The sequence below is a fragment of the Papaver somniferum genome, unplaced genomic scaffold, assembly GCF_003573695.1.
Source record: "Papaver somniferum cultivar HN1 unplaced genomic scaffold, ASM357369v1 unplaced-scaffold_125, whole genome shotgun sequence".
In the NCBI taxonomy this organism is placed as follows: Eukaryota; Viridiplantae; Streptophyta; class Magnoliopsida; order Ranunculales; family Papaveraceae; genus Papaver; species Papaver somniferum.
In genome coordinates, this window is record NW_020621603.1 from 15,103,231 (window position 1) to 15,123,105 (window position 19,875).

The 19,875-nt window shown below is 36.8% G+C and overlaps 1 pseudogene; it reads right to left on the minus strand.

Annotated features, from left to right (window-relative positions):
- Positions 1-238: 238 nt before the first annotated feature.
- Positions 239-4,788, minus strand: LOC113331346 (annotated as a pseudogene).
- Between the last annotated feature and the right edge of the window lie 15,087 nt (positions 4,789-19,875).

Below are 19,875 nucleotides of genomic sequence, written 5' to 3' on the forward strand. Positions count from 1 at the left end.
TTAATTAGTTATCTTATTCTTATACCAAAGTCATTGTACCTGAATCACTAGTAGCTTAACGTTTAGACTAGTGAGTCATGCTAATTATAATACATTTCTTTTTCAAATTTTATTTTTATCTTTATGAATACATTTATATTATGCCCATATACGAAGTTTATATCAGGAAAGACGAAAATGGGAAGGCAGAATTCTTTCAGGTTCAGCAATTATATACAATTCTTACGAGGATTCTTCATTACAAGGATTCTTCAACTTGGGGATATTGGGAATGAGAAGCTGCAAGAAGAGCAGCTCCAATTCCAGAGCCATCGTTTGCATGCTCAATAAAAACAGTCTGCGCAACTTCATCTCCGAGTAACTCATTGAGGGTACTCTTTAAGCAGGATCTGAATTCGGTGTAGTGCTCAAATAATCCTCCATCCACGGCTATTACAGTTCTCTGTTTCTCTCCCTCCATGATCGCGTCTTTTCCCATTTTTTTCAAAATGCCCAAGATCCCTGCGGCAGAAAGACGGGCACCTCTTGTGGCAACAATGTTGCACAGCTCTACAACAACTCTTCTTGTTTCAAGGCAAGTACCAGATATCCCAAAGATGTTCTTCAATTTGCTTTCAACCACTCTCAAATCCAAGGATGTGTCATGATGCATGGCTGACATTTCAGGAGTCCTCAAAATGAATCGAGTCTTAAGTTTTGACGGAACAGTATCACCAAAAAGTTCAGCATCTTCCGCCATTTTGCAGAGGACTCGATGTACAATATCTCCCAAATACATCCCAGAAATAATCTTCTTAAAAATCTGCTCACCAGCGTTAAGACTGTCCTGGTCTAAAGCCTGATCATATTCAGTCATAGGAAGGCGTGATGACCAGAAGTTACCCCACTCCATGTTCATTACCGTTTCTCCTGATTTAGGAACGGCGTGTGCACGCTCTACATATGCTGTGTTTGTTCCAGTTACCAAAATAATTGCAGCTGCAACATCATTATTCAAGTATTTGCCTCCAGCTAATGTACCAATTGTATCATTCACCAGAGAAGCAACACGCATATATATGCCACGTCTGTCTAAGGCTTTTGTCACTTGTACCACCTGTTGATGATGGATTTTCGACAAAGGTCAAAATCGTAAAATCATGATACTGCATGTTTCTGACCCGACTTCAGGAACGCATGTGACGATTCATATTTTACGACTCGTGAACCGTTTCACGAGCTCTGATCGAGTTCCTCTCAGAGCCATGATGAATATGATTCTCGAAAGGCCTCCCGGCTGAGCGTTCGATGTTGTGCATTTCATCATGACCTCTCTATGTAGAATAACATAATTGGGCGATTCTCCATAAGATTGAGAGCAATAACTCCTTCAGGACGTTGTTGACTCGTTGTTCCCTGACTACATAGAGAGACTCCTCTCTACATGGAAGAACGATTGGGCGGTTCTCCGTAAGATTGAGAGCAATAACGCCTTCAGGACGTCGGTGACACTCACTGTTCCCTGACTATGTAGAGAGACCGTGTATAGATCCAGGCGGTTCTCCGTGAGATTGAGAGCATTAACGCCTTCAGGACTTCACTATGCACTTTTCAGAACAAGTATGACGCTTTAACTGGCTAATATTCCTTCTGCAATAGATTAATTCTACCGTGACATTCACCAATGAATTCCTAGAAAATAATCTATTTTATCTCATTATGATCGACTCCACGGCTGATCTCATGGAATGGTAATAAATATCGTTACTCTGATTTCATGATCGAATCCATGGCTGATCTCATGGAATAGTAATAGATAATTTCATTACTCCGATTCTGTGGTCGAATCCACGATCCTATGGAATGGTAATACTCGTTTTTTATTCCGAATTCATAGTCGAATCCACGGCTGATCCTATGGATTGATAACAAATAACTACTCACTTTTATTACTCAGTTTCATGAATTGGTAATAAATACTCAACAACAGGGCATCTGGACTATCACTAAGTAAGTCCCATAAAATTGTGCAAGTGCGCTCAACAATGATGCACGAACGAGCACCCAAATGCACGAACGGGCATTCAAAAATATGGACAAATGAGGAATCCTACACGGAATATGAGAGAGAAAATATTATTAAAATAATAAAGTGGCGCCTATGGGACCGGGCCCACCAGTCGGCCGGTCATGTCGCCGTGGCCAGTCCCCCACGCCCTTTTTCCTTTATTTTAATTATGCTATTATTTTCATGAACTCATGAAAACTCCTTTATTCTAGCAATTTTCCTTGTTTGAGCAAAACTCATGGTTTCTTCATATTTTCACGATTTCATGAAAAATAATAAAAATAGGGAAAGGTGTTACGGGACCGTGCAACCTAGCCGGCCGTCCATGCCCTAGTCGTGGCCGGTCCCACACCTTACAGTCCCTAGTCTTTCATAATTATTATTGCCCTCATCTCATGAAACTCCTCAGTTTGAGCAAAAATCATGGTTTCTTCATATTTTCTCAAATATTGCTCAAACCATGAAAAAGCCAAAAAGTCAAATGGTCACATGACCGACTAGGCTATTCACGCCAAATATTAAAATATTATTATTTTAATATTTTCCAAATTTTGATCAAACGAGCAAAGTCCTACTTGCTCATTAGAGCGAAATCAAGAATTTCAGTCAAAGATCGAACTCTTCTGAAAATCCGAGATATTGCTCAAACGCACACCAGAAAATACTGAAACTCTCATGACTAAGACGCGAACATTATGGTGACATGGGCATGCTTCCTTGACCGACCAAGGCCGGTCCTAAGGATTGAAATGAGCCGGTCCCACACATTATTATGATTTTGACCTAATTTGCTCAATTGGTCATATTGGGTCCAAACTCTTTCCAACCAACTTGGAATTTGCTCAATCGACCATCAGCTGGTCCCATGCCTCCAAGGGTCGGTTTCATGTCTTCTTGGTCGGTCCCTCACTTCTCCATAAATTAGGTTTTATTACCTAATGTTCAGACGAGCGCTATTTTATTAAATGATGAAACCGGCATTTAATCATCGTTCCTTCACCAACTGGTCAACTCAGGACCTGGTGCACGCTCACTCGAGCACTTGGGAGCCACATGGACTCCCTCATTCCATGTGGTCGGTCCCTCCCTCACTCATGATTTATTTTCAACAATTCATCAATTGACGAACAATTGATCAAAATTAGGGTTTTTGAACAAATGTTCCATAAAATCATCATTCTGAACAAGTTCAAACACTAATAAATTTATGTCGATCCAGAAATCAACATCTGAATTAATTATATAATGTTAGATAGTCTACCAATATTTTTAATATTTTATTGGGCCACGTTACCAATAAATAATCCGTCGAATTGAGCAATACTTGCTCAGTTGCTCGAATATTGATCCAACTATCAATATTCAGTAATTCGTCGAGTCGAGCAATACTTGCTCAGTTGCTCGAGTTTAACAGTATTTGCTCAGACGAGCAATATCAACATAAGAACACGTACGTTCAATCCATGAATCATTGAGCATTCGTCACTCATGCTTAATTCAACAAAACTTAGACTCACTGTCTAATCAGTCAAAACTGACTAACTAACACGTCTGTCATGTAGACTTCACGATTCGTGAGACATCAATCACGTCAAATGTGGGGATATCAATTAGGGTTTTGGTATGGCGGCCTATAACACGTGGATTCATCCACGATGAGAAATGTGAGTAAGTCGTGCAAACGGTTGAAGGAGTTAGAAAAATAGTGGGTGGACGGTTAACCACGTCTCCGCACGACCTGGAACTGGTTTCACCATGATTTTCCACTTCCCCACTCTTTCACTCAAGAAACCGTCACACTTACAGGGACCAAGGTGTTTATCATTCTGACAATATAAATAAGTCTCTGAATCCATGATTGAATAGGACAACATTCGTCTACACAAAATTTCTTGAGCAATTACTCTCAAGAATTCGTCAATCTCCCAGAACTTATTCGAACTTATCAGTTCACTGAAAACTTGTAGAAACCTTCAACACATCCACAATCCTTGATCATCATCGATCCCACACAATTCTCAGCTTCCCTCCTACAGATCAACCCATCTACCTCTTTGCGACCGAATTGACTCTGGAACGGTATTGACTTGGTTTAGGCCGGAGTCCTACAGATTGATCTCTCGAATCTAAGCACTCCCTTTGCAGTACATCTATGTGAGGTTGAGCAGTTTGCTCGGTTGAGGAGTCTGGACAACACGCTCGTCTCTTCAATTCCCTGTAAAACCAGCAAATCGTTTTTCCCCATCTACACCACCACATCTTTATCAACCACATCATTGATGGAGAAACCCTTTGTCCACCTGATAAGAGTTCCAGATGCGATTGATAATTGCTTTACAGGGAATGAAAAAGTAAAACCCAATTCCCTTGGACTACCAGAAGGCAGGAAGAAACCTTATCCTTCTGTAGCTATAAATCTCGCGAGTTCTTTAGCGATGAAATCAAACAGTTGGCTTGAAGTGACAGATTCTTGTTTAACTACACGCCCATCTCTTCCACCCAGTTGTACACGCAGCACACGGAAGTTTGTACCGCCGAGATCCAGAGCATAAAATAGTCCATGTTCATCAGCGGTAGGGAGATTATCAACATAGCTTATTAAGCATCTTTAGCTTACTACCACCTTCAGAAGCAAGACCAGCATGCATCTCCTCAGTCATATCATTAGCAACTTGTCTAAGTTTCCAAATTGGGGTAGCACAGTTTTCTTCAAACTCGTTTAGTATAGACATAGCTTTAATCCATCTTCTTGTTTCAATTAGTGTAGCTGCAACACATACTGCTACTGCTGTACGAATACGTTTTTGAGTACGACAAACACGCTTCATCTTGTGATCTTTTTATCTGAAGAATTTAAGGAAAGTGTCTCTGACTTTATTAGTAGTCTCGATTCCTCCTCCTGGCATCTTTTTGTTTTCTCTACAATTAAAATTTGTTTTCTCTACTATAAAAAGTTGTATAATTCACAAGACAACACAAGACAACACAAGAAAAGAGTGCGTACTCTTAAAAGAAAGAATATAACGGTATGTAATATGAAAGGCGTGGTTGTGTATTTATAAGATGTTCAAAGTCTTGGATCTGGAAACCTTTCCAAAAATCTTCCTCTCGGATACCAAGTTCGGGTCTAAAATGGAAAAGTTGTTCCTAATAGGGATAGTAAATTGAAAGACGATTGTTGCAGCGACTTTAGAACATGCAAGGATTAGGAAAGTCTGTTAAAAGCTATAACCTACTAGATAGTCACCTGTTGTTAAATCAGGAGGAAGCAGCATGAGAAGTCTAATGTGAATCCAACTCTATCGACGCTCCAATTGTAGGGATCTCTTGCATCGACTTCAGAACAAACTCCAGTATTGGTGCGACCAGGTGCTCCAGCAAAAAAGAAAGATGAATCCAGTGAAACGCACAGAGCATGAGAGACACTTTAGCCGTTATGGTTTCGCAGGTTATGAAAACACATTTCGGTTTGGTTATGCATGTTAAGTCTTAATCTCAATTTTTATGGCTTCATTATCATTAAAACTGAGTACGGAACTCCTGCTCTTGAGACACCAGTCTTAGTCAAAAGCCAAGATGTCAAGATCCAGGGATAAATCAATATGGTTCCTTTTTAGAGATTGTTATTTTTCTTGACCTGCATGGGCATACGAGCCTAACCGATCGATTGAAAAAACTCAGAAGCTTCAAATCATGCAGTAAACCACAAAATCATACTAATGAATCTTGAAAGGGTAGAACTACTGAGAAAAGTAGAGTTCTTAATGACTATCTCAGACTCACGAAACAGTGTTACTAAAATAAAACAACACATTATACAAAAAGATTAACACCTGTGAAAAGCAAACAAATTGTGCATTTTTATTTCATTTTTATCATAAAAGCACTTGCATCGAAAGAAAGTTAATATACATAAGATAAAACACATGACATGTAACTCCCCGTGTTTTTAGCATGGCGCATGTTAAAAGATGCGCTATGGCCTTATATGAAGCTTCATCGAAAGCTTCTGTTGTATGGTAAGGGGTGGATTGGCTTAAGGCCAATATCGCACCAAAATAGCGTATTATGTTTGGCATTTGGCCAAGGGCCAATGTTGCATCATCATGATGCATTAGGCCAGTTGGGTGGATGGCCTTGACCTTGTAGAGTAATCATTGCGCGTTATGAAGGCTATTGGCCTAGAGCCAATATCGCATAATCATTGTGCATCAGGCCAGAGAGGGCTGGCCGCGAGAATATTACAAAATCATTGTGCAATACATCAAAGAGAATGTCGCGCAATCATTATGCGATAGCCAGAACCAGTGTTGCATAATCATTGTGCAATACGGCGGAGGCGGGTGGTGCGCAATCATTGTGCAACAGAACGGAAACTCGGCAATCGTTGCCGGTCATTCAGAAATTCATGGCAACAACCATGAATAGTGAAGCAAGCATGTCAATTTGATCCCTAATCCTAACTTGTAGAAATTGCAAGTTAACATATATAGGGAGGGGTAGTCGGTTGAAGGTGCATATGCGGACCATGTACCAAGTAAGCTTCGTAGCTTAGCGGAAGAGTATAAATGATGCATAAGCCTCATTTATAGCTGCGTAGCCTTGCAAATAGGGCATTTGATGCTTATGCATCACTATGTTATATTGCGGACCCGATAATGCATAATCATTGTGCATTATGACGGAATAGCCTATACGGACTAGGTCATTACCATTTTTGCTAGGCCACAACCTTGCAGATGAGTTTTCTTAAGTTTCTGTCCCTTCGAGGATGAACTACGGTCTGTGCTTGATCCCTTTAGAGTAGGGAAGGGTACTTGGGAATCCACAATGGATTGCAGCATTTCCGGTCCAGCACTTTGTCGCTCATATCATCTATTTGGGAGATGATTGCAGCACATTGGCCTCTCATATCATCTGGTTCGGTAGTTCGACACATGAGATGATTGTGGCCAAACTTTATGAGACAAGTTGATGCAGATGAGCAAGCCATAACCTATCTGGAAGCTAAAAACCCGATTTTTGTAATTTAGCCCAAGACGGGTCTAAATTGATTGGAAACGACCCAACAATCAAGACGTGATCTATGCATCATGGTCTTGGAATTTTAGCCAAATTACATCGTTTAGGGCCTCAAAAGGTCGTTTTTGTCATTTTAAGAAAGTTTTTGTTTACTTAATAAACCCTTTAGCAGAACAAGGGTAAGTTGGAACGGTGTGGAAGCTAAGTTAGCTGCATCATGCTCCACGAGCATGTTTGCAAAGGTAATGAACGTGCATTTGCCTTGCTTTGAGGCCCGGATCGTAGATTCATCATGGCGCATCGGGGGAGTTATAGTCTGCACGCCCTAGCGCCAGGCGTAGTTTTCCAGTATGTCACATGACATACAACTAAAGTGAAATCAATAGTAGGAGATTATGATTTTCCAAACAGAAGGCACTTAAGTTAGATTTTAAAGAAGTGGTGACATTCATGCAATCTCCTTCAGAGATGACATGAGAAATAGATTGATCTTTGAGCCGAAGTGCATCTACAAGAAGAGCTTGACCTCGGCATATTCTGCAGACTTAGAAACAGTAGTTACTACTCGCGCTTCCAAGAAGAGACCTTCATTGTTTCGTTAGATTAATCCTAAACCATATGATAGAGAAAACTCGGAGAATGCAGCATCAAAATTTGGTTTTACCCAACCTCTAGGTGGTTGAGATCGACCAATCTATAGAGTGGCATATTTTATGAAAAGCTGCAAGGATAATATGCTACTAATGCAAAAGAACCTAATGCAGTCAATGATTGAAACAAGATTAGGACGTTAACGTTGAAAGACTATTATGGTACATACACCTATGCGACAACTGCAACCAGTTCAGTAGATATATATAGCTTGATAATAAGGACATGAGGGCACATTGTCAATTAAATTCAATTCAGAAAAGATCAATTGTTATACGTACCTAGAGATTCTTAGGATAATCACCGGCTTCGGTTTGTATCTCCTCCTTTCATTTTGCTCTTGCACCGCACTCCATAATTTCCATATTTATTTCTCTTAAATACCATAAATAAGTTGTCTCACTGAAAACCTTGATCTTGGGATATCCAGTCAGTAAGGTTGAGTATCCTTCGTGGCAAGTTTAATTTATGAGCTTCAGCCACATCCCCTTCAATGCATTATTAACTATCTCTTTAGACAAACCTTTCGGGTCTACGATATTCGCCTTGGACTTTATCCAATCAATGGAAATAGCACCTGTTGAGATTAGTTGTTTTTAGCTTTAGCTATTACATCTTGTCCAACACAGTGTATAGATATAGCTGGCACATGCCTATGCCAGAGAGGAATGTCTTCTAAAAAGCATCTTACGCACTCGGTCCCCTCTCGTTCTTTATCTAACGCAATACTCTCATATTCCATAATAAATTGAGCAATATATATATATACATGTAACTATCAAAAAAAATTTATTGGAAAAGGTTTCTTTATAATCAAATAAGAGAATAAGGATAACATGAAGTTTGTTTATGAGGGTTTCTGGGAGGTGGATTCGCAATATCCGAAGCTTAGATTCTGGGAACGAGATTTTAAGCCTGGACAACAAAAATCTTCCAGTGCTTTTGTTTGGTTGTTATTTCCAGGATTGAGTATTGAATATTGGAAGGATGATATACCTATGTCAATGGCTAGTGCAATTGGTAGACCAATCTGTCTTGATTCCACTACTCTAAAAAAAGAAATTGGATATTATGCTAGTATTTTGGTGGAGATTGATTTAGCTAATGTTATTCCTAATAAGGTAGTGGCTGAATCAAAATACTGTAAGTTTGAGAAAGAAGTTAGAGTATCAAGAATGCCTAAGTTTTGCAGTCATTGCAAGATTGTTGGTCACTTGGTTACAAAATTTAGAGCAACAATGAAAACTCATTTTAATGGTGGTCAAAAGCAATATAATCAAAAACCTCAATGGAGATACACCCCAAAGAAAATTTCAAGTCAAAATTCTGGTGGATTTGATATTTGTGAGCCTTCAAAAGTGGATAAGAATGGGAGCACATCAATGGCTAGTGATGATGTTTTAAGTGAAAAGGTGGATGAGCTTAATATAATTCAGTCTACTAGTACCACTCCAGCTTGTAAGAATGATAGTTTTACTATTGTACAAGAATCACCTATTGAATTCCCTGTTTTATCTGTTGGAAAACTAATTGATATTGGCAATTGTGGCACTAGTGGTATTTCAGAATTGGTTCCTTTTGGTTAGCCCTGAAATCGCTAGCAACACATCTTCTGAAGTTTTGTCTGCTCATATATTGTCAGCTATTAATTCTGGTGGAGCAAATTTGGAAAGATGGAAAGAAGTATCAGGTAATATTAATAAACTTAGAAACATTAATACTAATACTGCTTATGCTAAAAGTTTTGCATCTCCAAGCAAATTTCAAGCATTGGTAGAGGTAGCTGAAAAAACAGGATCAATTTTTTTCTAAATTGATTAGTAAACCTTCTAAAGGAAAAATTGCTAAAGGTGTTCCTAATGTGGTAACAAGAAAACAAGCTCATATTTCAGTTAAATCAATTACAGGAGTGGGAAGTTCTAGTACTTCTCATACTACTCAATCTCAATGAGAGTAGCCTTTTGGAATGTCAGAGGTTTGAAGAGGATTCAAGCCAAAGACAAACTAAGAAGTTTAGTTAACAATTTTAATCCTTATTTCTTATGGGTTGTTGAGCCAAAAATAAGAGTATCTAATAAAGTTAATGGGGACTTGAAACTTCCTGGGATGTGTCAGATGATCATTCACAATTCTAGTGAACAATCTAAAGGTAATATTTGGTTATTTTGCCATTCTTGTTTGCCTAGACCAACTGTAGTTTCATCCACCAGACAAGCTATTATTGTTAAAGTAATTGAAGTTTTAGTAACTGGAATTCATGTTGCATGCTTTATTGCAGGAGGAATTGTTGGAGATTAATGACATGAATTTACCATGGATGGTAATTGGAGATTTTAATATGGTGTTGAGTACTGAAGAAAAAGTTGGAGATAGAAAACCTTTACTAGTGGCCATGAATGATTTCAGAAATTGTCTTGATTCATGTAGAATTTTATAAGCTTCAAGATCTGGAATTAAATTTTCTTGGTGCAACAACAGAGCTGGTAAAAAGAGAATTCTTTGTGATCTTGATAAAGCTTTCTACAATACAAAATGGTTAGAGTTGTATGAAGGATGGTGTTATAAAGTTGGAGTTAGAGGAACTTCAGATCATGCTGCATCATTGGGTGATGTTGCAAAATTTTAAAAACCAAGAAATATTCCTTCCAGGTATCAATCTGTTTGGACTTCTCATCCAATTTTATAAATGTAATAGCAGAGTCATGAGCAGAGGAATGTTATGGTAATCCTGCATTTCTATTTCTTAGCAAACTTAAAAGACTGAAACAAATTCTTAAAATCTGGAACTGGGAGGTGTTTGGTGACTTGAAAGTTAAAGTGAAGCAAGCTGAAGAGGAGTTTCTATCTTCAACTTTGTTGTCTGATGCAGATCTTGAAAATATTGATCTTTTAAATAAACTGGTGACTACAAGGGGTAAACAAGAAATTGCTTCCAAACAATATAATGAGTTGATGAGGGCTAAGTCAAGAGTTAAATGGGTGAAAGAAGGTGGTGCTAATACTGTTTTTTCCATAAATGTATGAGAATTAGAAAAACTCAAAATAACATTTTTGAATTGGAGAATGCATATGGTACATTAGTAACTGATCAAAAGCACATTGCAGATATACTTGTTGCTCATTAGAAAAAGAAATTTGAAGCAAGAAGTTTGGATTTTGCAGATAATATTTTTGAAGCTATTCCTAAGGTGTTGAATGAGGAAGATAATTGTTTTTTGGATGTTATTCCTTCTGCAGATGAAATAAAAGAAGAAGTTTTTCCTATGGATGCTAATAGTGTTCCTGGTCCAGATGGATATCCATGATCTTTTTACAGATATGCATGGGAAGTCATAGGAGATGAATTAGTAAATGTAATACAATATTATTGGATTTGAAGATTTACACCAAAAGGTTAGAATTCTAATTTCTTATTTTTACTCTCTAAAATTCAAGGTGCAAAAAAAAAGAAAACAGATCACTTTAGACCAATTGGATTAGCAAATTTCAATTTCAAGATCATTACAAGAATCATAACTTCAAGAATTAGTATAGTGCTTGGGAGGAGGATCTCAATGCAGCAAGGTGCATTCATAAAAGGGAGAAATATTCATGAGAAAATTGTACTTGCTTCAGAATTGGTAAATGAACTGAATATTAAAAGAAGAGGTGGCAATATAGGTCTTAAATTGGATATTACTCAAGATATGACTCACTAAGTTGGGATTTTCTTTTTGAAGTCCTAAGAAGATTTGGTTTTTCTGAAGTTGGCATTAATTAGTTGAGAACTATTTTTGAATCATCTAAAATATCAGTGCTCATTAATGGTAGTCCTAATGGTTTCTTTGGTGTTGGAAGGGGACTGAGACAAGGGGATCCATTGTCTCCAATACTTTTTATTCTAGCTGAAGAAGTCTTAAGTAGAAATATTACTCATATGGTTCAGAATGGGAGCATAAAATCAATGGTGAGTGGAGGTGAATGTCAACTAACTCACTTAATGTTTGTAGATGATATATTCATCTTCTGTAATGGACACAAAAGATCATTATCTAATCTTATGAACTTATTACTGAGTTACCAACAAGCTTCTGGTCAAGTAGTTAACAAAAGTAAAAGCAAATGCTTTGTGGGAGGTGTGTCAGATACAAGAAGAAAACATATTGCAGAATCAATGCAAATGACTCTATTAGAATTACCTGATAAATATTTGGGTGTCATTCTCAATCCTGGAAGGGTGAAAACATCACACATTTGGGGGATTGTAGAAATGATGCAAAAAATGTTGGTTGGTCGGACGGGTAAGCTCCTTGCATTTTCAGCAAGACTAACACTTGTTAAATTTTTGTTAAGTAGTATGCCTATATACATTATGTCAGTATAAAATGGCCAAAAACTGTATTCATGGAGTGTGAAAGGATAATTAGAAATTTCTTGTGGTCTGGTGACCCTGCAGTAAAAAAATTGGTTACAGTCAAGTGGGATGCAATTAATACTCCTGTGAATGAAGGTGGTCTTGGATTAAGAAGATTGGAGGTGATGAATAAATCTCTCCTACTGAAGCTACTATGGAAGATAGAAACTGAATATGTGGAATAGACTTCTTTCATGAGAGCAAAGTATAAAAATAAAAATGAGGAATGGAGTAAAAATTACAAGCAATCATCTATTTTACTTGGAATAAAATGGGTAATGTATGAGTTCAATGAAGGAAGTAGATGGTTGGTTGGTGATGGAAAGAGCATATCAGTATGGAAAGATTAGTGGATACAGGAATGCATTAATTGAAAGATATACTGAAGATGTTTATGTTCAGCAAAATATTGATATGAAAGTGGAGCACTTGATTCAAGAAGGAAAATGGCATATCCCAGAATGCATGGCTAAATACTTTGAAGTTACAGAACTCCCAACAATAGGTACTGGTCAAGATAAGAGAATATGGACTGTAGATCTTACTGGCAAATTTACAGTGGCTAACTCTGTTCAATTAGTGAGAACAAAATATCCAGTGGTGCTTTTGGATAATAAGGTATGGAATGCATCCATCCCCATACTTCTGCAAATTTATGGAAAATCCCGAGAGGAGCCTGTGCAACTGAAGAATCAGTAAGAAAAAAAGGATTTTCAACTGTATCTAAATGCTATTTGTGTGGAAACAATCAGGACAGAATGGAACGCATACTATGGCACTGTGATTTCAATGAGAATATATGGCATTGGTTGGGTGGTGTTTTTAAATTCCTAAATCCTACAACATTTAAGGAGGTTCTTACTTTTGCAAAAATGAAGAGTACTGAAAAGGCGAGAATACCCAAATATACCTCAATCTAAAACTGTTCCTACCTATAAGTCCTTTCTCCGAAAGTGATTGTCTATGGACAGAGTCGAGACAATACAACTAATCGGTTCACACTTCGTGTGATCGTCTATGGATACGAGATCGAGACAATAAAACAACGAAGTATGTTACTTGATAAAAAGGTTCGGACTTAACCAAACGCAATAGGATTCACTTATCAAGTAAATAGGAATTAACGTTTGTGTAATTTACTTTAATTATAATAAAACAATTATAATTGCGGAAATATAAAGTAAATGACACAACCAGATTTTGTTAACGAGGAAACCGTAAATGCGGAAAAACCCCGGGACCTTGTCCAGAATTGAATATTCTCAGGATTAAGCCGCTACACAAAATTACACCTAACTTTGTATAGTTGAGACCAAGAAACTAAACCTATAGTTCACCTAGTTCCGTCTATATTCTCACGCCTCCAACTTATAAATAAGTCACGTACTTGGAACAATTCATTTGGTTCGTATTCCAAACAGTAAAGGAACAACAAATCTGTTTGGTGTCAACTCTCTTCAACCAAGTGATATGAGTCGGACAAAGGCTCTTCCGTTTATCTTAACATAAACTCCTTAGTCAGGTCCTTAGATCTATCTTATGTTCAATTACCTAAGTAATCGTTTAAGATTAAGCCAACAACACTCTTAATCCAAATAATTGTGTTGATGCCGATCTACTCAATTAATCAATCCAATCTACCACAAGGATAAACCGATTATGAATTGGATCCTCTTTTACCAAAACAAGTATTGTGCACACCAAAGATTATAAACCCAAGTCAGATCTTCAATAAAAATCTGCACACAATCACTTGAATCTCTTGTGATCAATCACGTACAAAACGGAGTCTGTTAATAATGGATTATCACAAGATCATCTTTAGAACTAGCAACAGTCTAAAGATCCCTGTCGAAACTCTAAACTAGTTTAAGTGAATCTTATATCAGAAGAGAAGATTCTCAAGCATAAACAAACTAGGTGCAATCATATTTCACCACCCTTAGTCAATCAAATCAATCGAAAACAAAATATAAACAACAATAATCTAGTTTCCCACCAAAGGTACACGCTAGAGATTCTCAATCCCAAAGAAGACTTTAAACTGAGCGGACGTAAGATATTTCGCCTAATTAGGTTACTCTCCTCTCCGAATAGGCGGCTACACCAGTAACAACAACAAAAGAGAAGAATTGGTTCATCTGACTTTCAAGAACTATGCGATTGATCAAACAAATATTCAATCACAATCATGGGTTTAACGGTTCTACCAAAACAAGTTTCGGTTCTACCTTCCATGTGAGTACTGTGCATAGTCATATTAGCTTTCCAAAATTCGGGTGACTAGGTACTAGGATCGGTTCCCCACATATATATGGTATCTAACTTATATGTGTTGCACATGTCCATAGGATCGGTTCCCCTTTGCCTATAAACGTATTGCACATGTCCATAGGATCGGTTCCCCTTTCTGCTATAAACCTTGTTGCACCTCATACAAGGATCGGTTCCCCTTTGTGATGTATTGCACCTCTTACTAGGATCGGTTCCCCTTTCCCATATTTGGTCAGACATAAAATCACAAACCCGATCATACCATATCAGGTGATTACTTAAGGTCGGTTTCACTAATAAAAGTCATACCAATACATAAGTCAGGCCTTTGCGAATAGTTCTACCAAGAACACAAACAAGTTGTGAGCGGTTGTACTCAATAACACATATTGGTTTTTCATAAGATATGCAATGAATAACAAAACCAATAACACCTGGCAATTTCCTTTTCGGTTCACAAACAAGTTTATGAACTTACTTCCTTAAAACAGATGTAAAACATTGTTCCCTAGGATGAAATCCTCACCTCATACCCATACATAATCACAATAACATTCAAATGATTATGACGATGTCTTATCTACAAAGTTTAATGGTTAAGCAATAAACCTCGTATTGTATTCCTTAATACTATGTCTATCTAGAGTTCAAATATGCTTCGCAGTTTTGTTTTTAATATGCACGACTTGAAAGATACGTCAGGGAATGAAACAGTTCAAGATAAATATCACTAACCTCAAGTGGAAGGATGATTGTTGTCGTAGTAGCTCCTTGATTCTTCACATCTTGAAGACTTTGTAATACTTGTAATGTCTCATATCCTAATACTTTCAAGCTAACCTATACGAAGTTGACTCTAGTACATAATCAGGCGACTCTTAACATGAGTTTTGATTCACTAAAATATGACAACCAAACTTGACATACCAACGCTTGGTGGGTTCAACCGAGCCATGCTCTAACAATCTCCCCCTTTGTCAATTTTAGTGAAAAAACTCTTACATCATATGGGTAAACAAATTACAAGAATTCAATACGCATACGCTTGATTCCCGAATTCAACATCACGGTAAACTGCTTACATTCAATCCTTGAAAATGTCGTCGTTGACATTATAATAACAAAGATAATACCCCCTCTAGGGAAGATAGGTAGATATTCAATCCACACGTCTTTTTTATACCAATTTATATGACATGTTACTCCCTCTTAGTCTGTGCTTTCACTCTTTCGTTAGATAAACGTTCAAGCACCAATGTTCTTTTTCGTTAGCGATACCAATCAATATAAAATCAATGCCACTATCACTTGTTTACTCCATATATTTCTCCCCCTTTTTCTCACAAAATGACAAAGAAACGAAAAAAAAATAAAGGACAACACGAAAATAATCTTAAAAATCTCAAAATAGACTTGCAACCTGTAGAGTTAGGCACGAGGGTTACACACATCATGTTCTGATAACCAATATCAAAACCGAAACTACAAGTAGTTTTATTTTGATATGTTACCAAGGAAACAATTGTAAGAAACAATTTTTCCAATTTAGTTTAGCAAAAAAAAAAATCAACTAAGCACCTTAGTCCCTTTGCTAAACCGATTATACAAAAATAATCGCTTAATTCGATAAGATCAAAATAAAGATAACTTTATTTTTCTCATCAGGTTCTAATTATCCACAAACTTAGAACTTTCAATTTTAAACAAGACAAGTACTAGGTTAGTTAACTATCATTTCTTGTTAAGGCATTCGATTAGACTTGAATAATCGAAACCTCACTTCGATAAGTCTAACTAAGATCATAATTAACTTAGTTTCTCTTATCCGGAATCGAATTGGACTAAACAACTCATCACGTACACCTTTTATTTCATTAAGCCATAAATAATTCATACAAACCAACATAAATCAACTTGCATAATTATTCACCTCAACCGGAAGCAATTGAAACAACATAGACATTAAAAGCACCGCAATTGCTCCGAAATTTTGTAAGCCTAAACAATTGATACCACACAATAAAGCAAGATAACAATAGTTTTTCTTAACCGGAACCAATTGAATCACACACATCCACACACACATCAATTGAATCGAAATTTTGTTAAGCAAAAGCAATAAATATATACAATATAAACTCAAGCTTTTCTTAAACAGGAAAACAATTAACTAACAAGATTGTTACCTCAAATTTCGCATCCACTTCTCCAATATGATTACATCTTCGTCCAGGGAGAATTGATATCGAAATATCATCCTTATGTTGTCATCCTTATGCAAAAACAAAAGAATAACAACTACCAACCTTTACCAGAGAAAGGTTGAACATCGGTTTTAACAATTGCAAGCAAAAGTTGAAAACTGTCGAAACACATATACTTTTATGCTGAACCAAAACCGATTCAACATTTTGTGACTTTTTCACATATTGTTTCTACCAGAACCCCTCATGATTCTTTGATAAAGCCTACCAACATGGGATAAAACTTAATCCTGCTAAATCAAAAAGTCACCCAAACCACAAGGGTTCACAATATATGAGATCGAATATTAAGGTAGTAAAACCGAAATCAAACATCCCATAAACATACATACCAATGAGATAAAAGCATTCAAGCACAGGTTATGTAAACCGAAAACTATCACAAGAAAAATTATAAATCAAATAATTTTATTCATAATAGTTTTATTCAAAATAGACCAATACAATCAATGAAAGAAATAAAAAATTAATGTCTATTTTTCTAGTTTAAGTATTACAGCATATAACTTAATGTCTAGTGGTGCTCTTGTTGTTCACTGAGGTCTCTTCAGCGTTCAAACTCTTAAAGCATGTCTCAAGAGACTTTTCCGCAACCACTTCTTTTTTCTCAAGTCTTTCTAATTGAATCTTCATATCAGCTGTATCAACTTTTGTTTCCTCAATCTTATCTTTGAGCCGTTCTTGATTTCAAACCGTTATAATGAGATTGGTTCTTAGTTCCTCAAAACCTTGGATATAGTCAATCATACTATCAGAACGGATCCACTTAGTTTTGGTTGGATCTTGTAGGTTATAAGCCAACATACATGATTCATCTTGTGATCCAACTGAACTATCAGAGTCATAATCAGACATGATATTTGATATGCCCTTCTTCTTCCTCTCTGTAGTGATTCCTTGACAATGCTTAACCTTTTGAGCTTCCTCCTTATTAGCCTTTGAGACACTGCGAGTTATTGGAGGCATGATTGGTTATGAATAAATAAATATAAAGGATTGATCAGGGTTTCTGAATACAGACAAGAGAAAGTTTTTCTTTTAAAAGAGACAAATTTTCGGACCAAAAGACCTCTGGAAAATCCGAAAATATAAAAGAATATATTTTGTTTCCTTAGTCCGAATTTCTCAGGTTGGAAGGTTTATTAAAATTGGAAAATTCTAAATAAAACCTCTTTTGGGGAGATCATGTTAAACATGAACATTTTTTTCATACAACCATGGATTCGCAGCTATCCATATAGTATCACAGAATTTTCTGATAAATAACTACACAAACACATGTTCTCCTGTTTTATTGTGCCTTTACCATCCAAGATTATGAGCACGAAAGGATGAGAATGCACAACATTTGATACAACTAAGTTGCATCGGAGTAAGCTTTTTCCGTCTTACAGTGAATATCAGAAACATAGTTCATGTTTCCCTTAGGGAATTTCCGCCCAAAATATTTTCTCCCAAGACGATGATCTTTTCTAACTCTAGAGATATGATCATGTGGAGAAAATGTACTAATGTGAGAATTCTCAGAGATGGATAAATTTCTCTTAATTCTTTCAATGAGATTTTCATAAGATTTTCTCATTCTAAGAACTTCCTTATTTTTCACATTAGTGTGATCATCTGAAACAACTATCGGAAATTCCTGATTGTTCCTCTTGGCAGAGATTCGCTCTTTCCATTTCTTCTGAAGTCGTTCCCCATCAAAACTAGAACTGTTTCGATATGGGTGAGGAGGAACCTTTTTCCAGAAGCGATTACCAACTCTTTCGTCTGACTCCTTTGAGTTGATCTTATCGGGATGTGGTATAATCTGTCTTTCTACTAAGGAATGATCTTTCAGTTTTTTAAGACAAGAAACTTCCTTCAAAATTTTTACCACCGTATGTTGAAGAAGTATAAGTTTCCTGTCAAGTGACTGAAAATTGTATTCCTTACAATCACCACGGAATCAGTTCAAGTTTCCTTTGGACAAGATTTCGTTTGATCATCAGTAGATCTAGAAGATGGTTTCTCATCCTCTTCTAACTTGATGTAGTTAGGAAAACTACCATCATCTTGATTTGTTTCAGATGTGATTAAACCGGTTTTATCACAATCTGTAAAATTCGAGCAAGGACTTTTAGTTTCCTCATCAGAAGAAATCACAACAACATCATTAGTCAGAATCATAGGACGTGTCTCTTTATCTGTAAGAGATTTACCAAGAGCCTCTAGTTTGACAGCGAGATCCATTTTCCATTTGGCTAGACAATTCAGTTGAATGTCTTTTCTTTGATCTCCTGTTTAAGAAGATTTGACTCTGTCTTTAAAATGAGTACTTTCGAAGACATAGATTGTATAGGATTTAGAAGTTTTACCAACTCTTTATCAGCATCTTCTCTTTCATCAGAGATAGACGAAGATGTTTTCGTAACTTCTGGATCATGAGTCAACGAAGTAGTAACATCTTCAACTTTTGAGTATTCACACTCTTGCATAACGTTAACTGAATCAGACATTAGATTCAATTCTCCTGGGTCGGATCGCACCAAACACAGATTGTTAGATCTTTTCATGTTTGCCTGCTCTGATACCAATTGAAAAGGCGAGGGTACCTAAATATACCTCAAGCTAAAACTTTCCTACCTATAAGTCCTTTCTCCGAAAGTGATTGTCTATGGAAAGAGTCGAGACAATACAACTAATCGGTTCACACTTCGTGTGATCGTCTACGAGATCGAGACAATACAACAACGAAGTATGTTACTTGATAAAAAGGTTCGGACTTAACCAAACACAATAGGATTCAATTATCAAGTAAATAGGAATTAACATTTGTGTAATTTACTTTAATTATAATAAAACAATTATAATTGCGGAAATATAAAGTAAATGACACAACAAGATTTTGTTGACGAGGAAACCGCAAATGCAAAAAAAACCCCGGGACCTTGTTCAGAATTGAATACTCTCATGATTAAGCCGCTACACAAAATTACACCTAACTTCGTATACTTGAGACCAAGCAACTAAACCTATAGTTCACCTAGTGCCGTCTGTATTCCCACGCCTCCAACTTATAAATAAGTCACGTACTTGGAACAATTCCTTTGGTTCGTATTCCAAACAGTAAAGGAACAAAAAATTTGTTTGGTATCAACTCTCTTCAACCAAGTGATATGAGTCAGACAAAGGCTTTTCCGTTTATCTTAACATAAACTCCTTCGTCAGGTCCTTAGATCTAT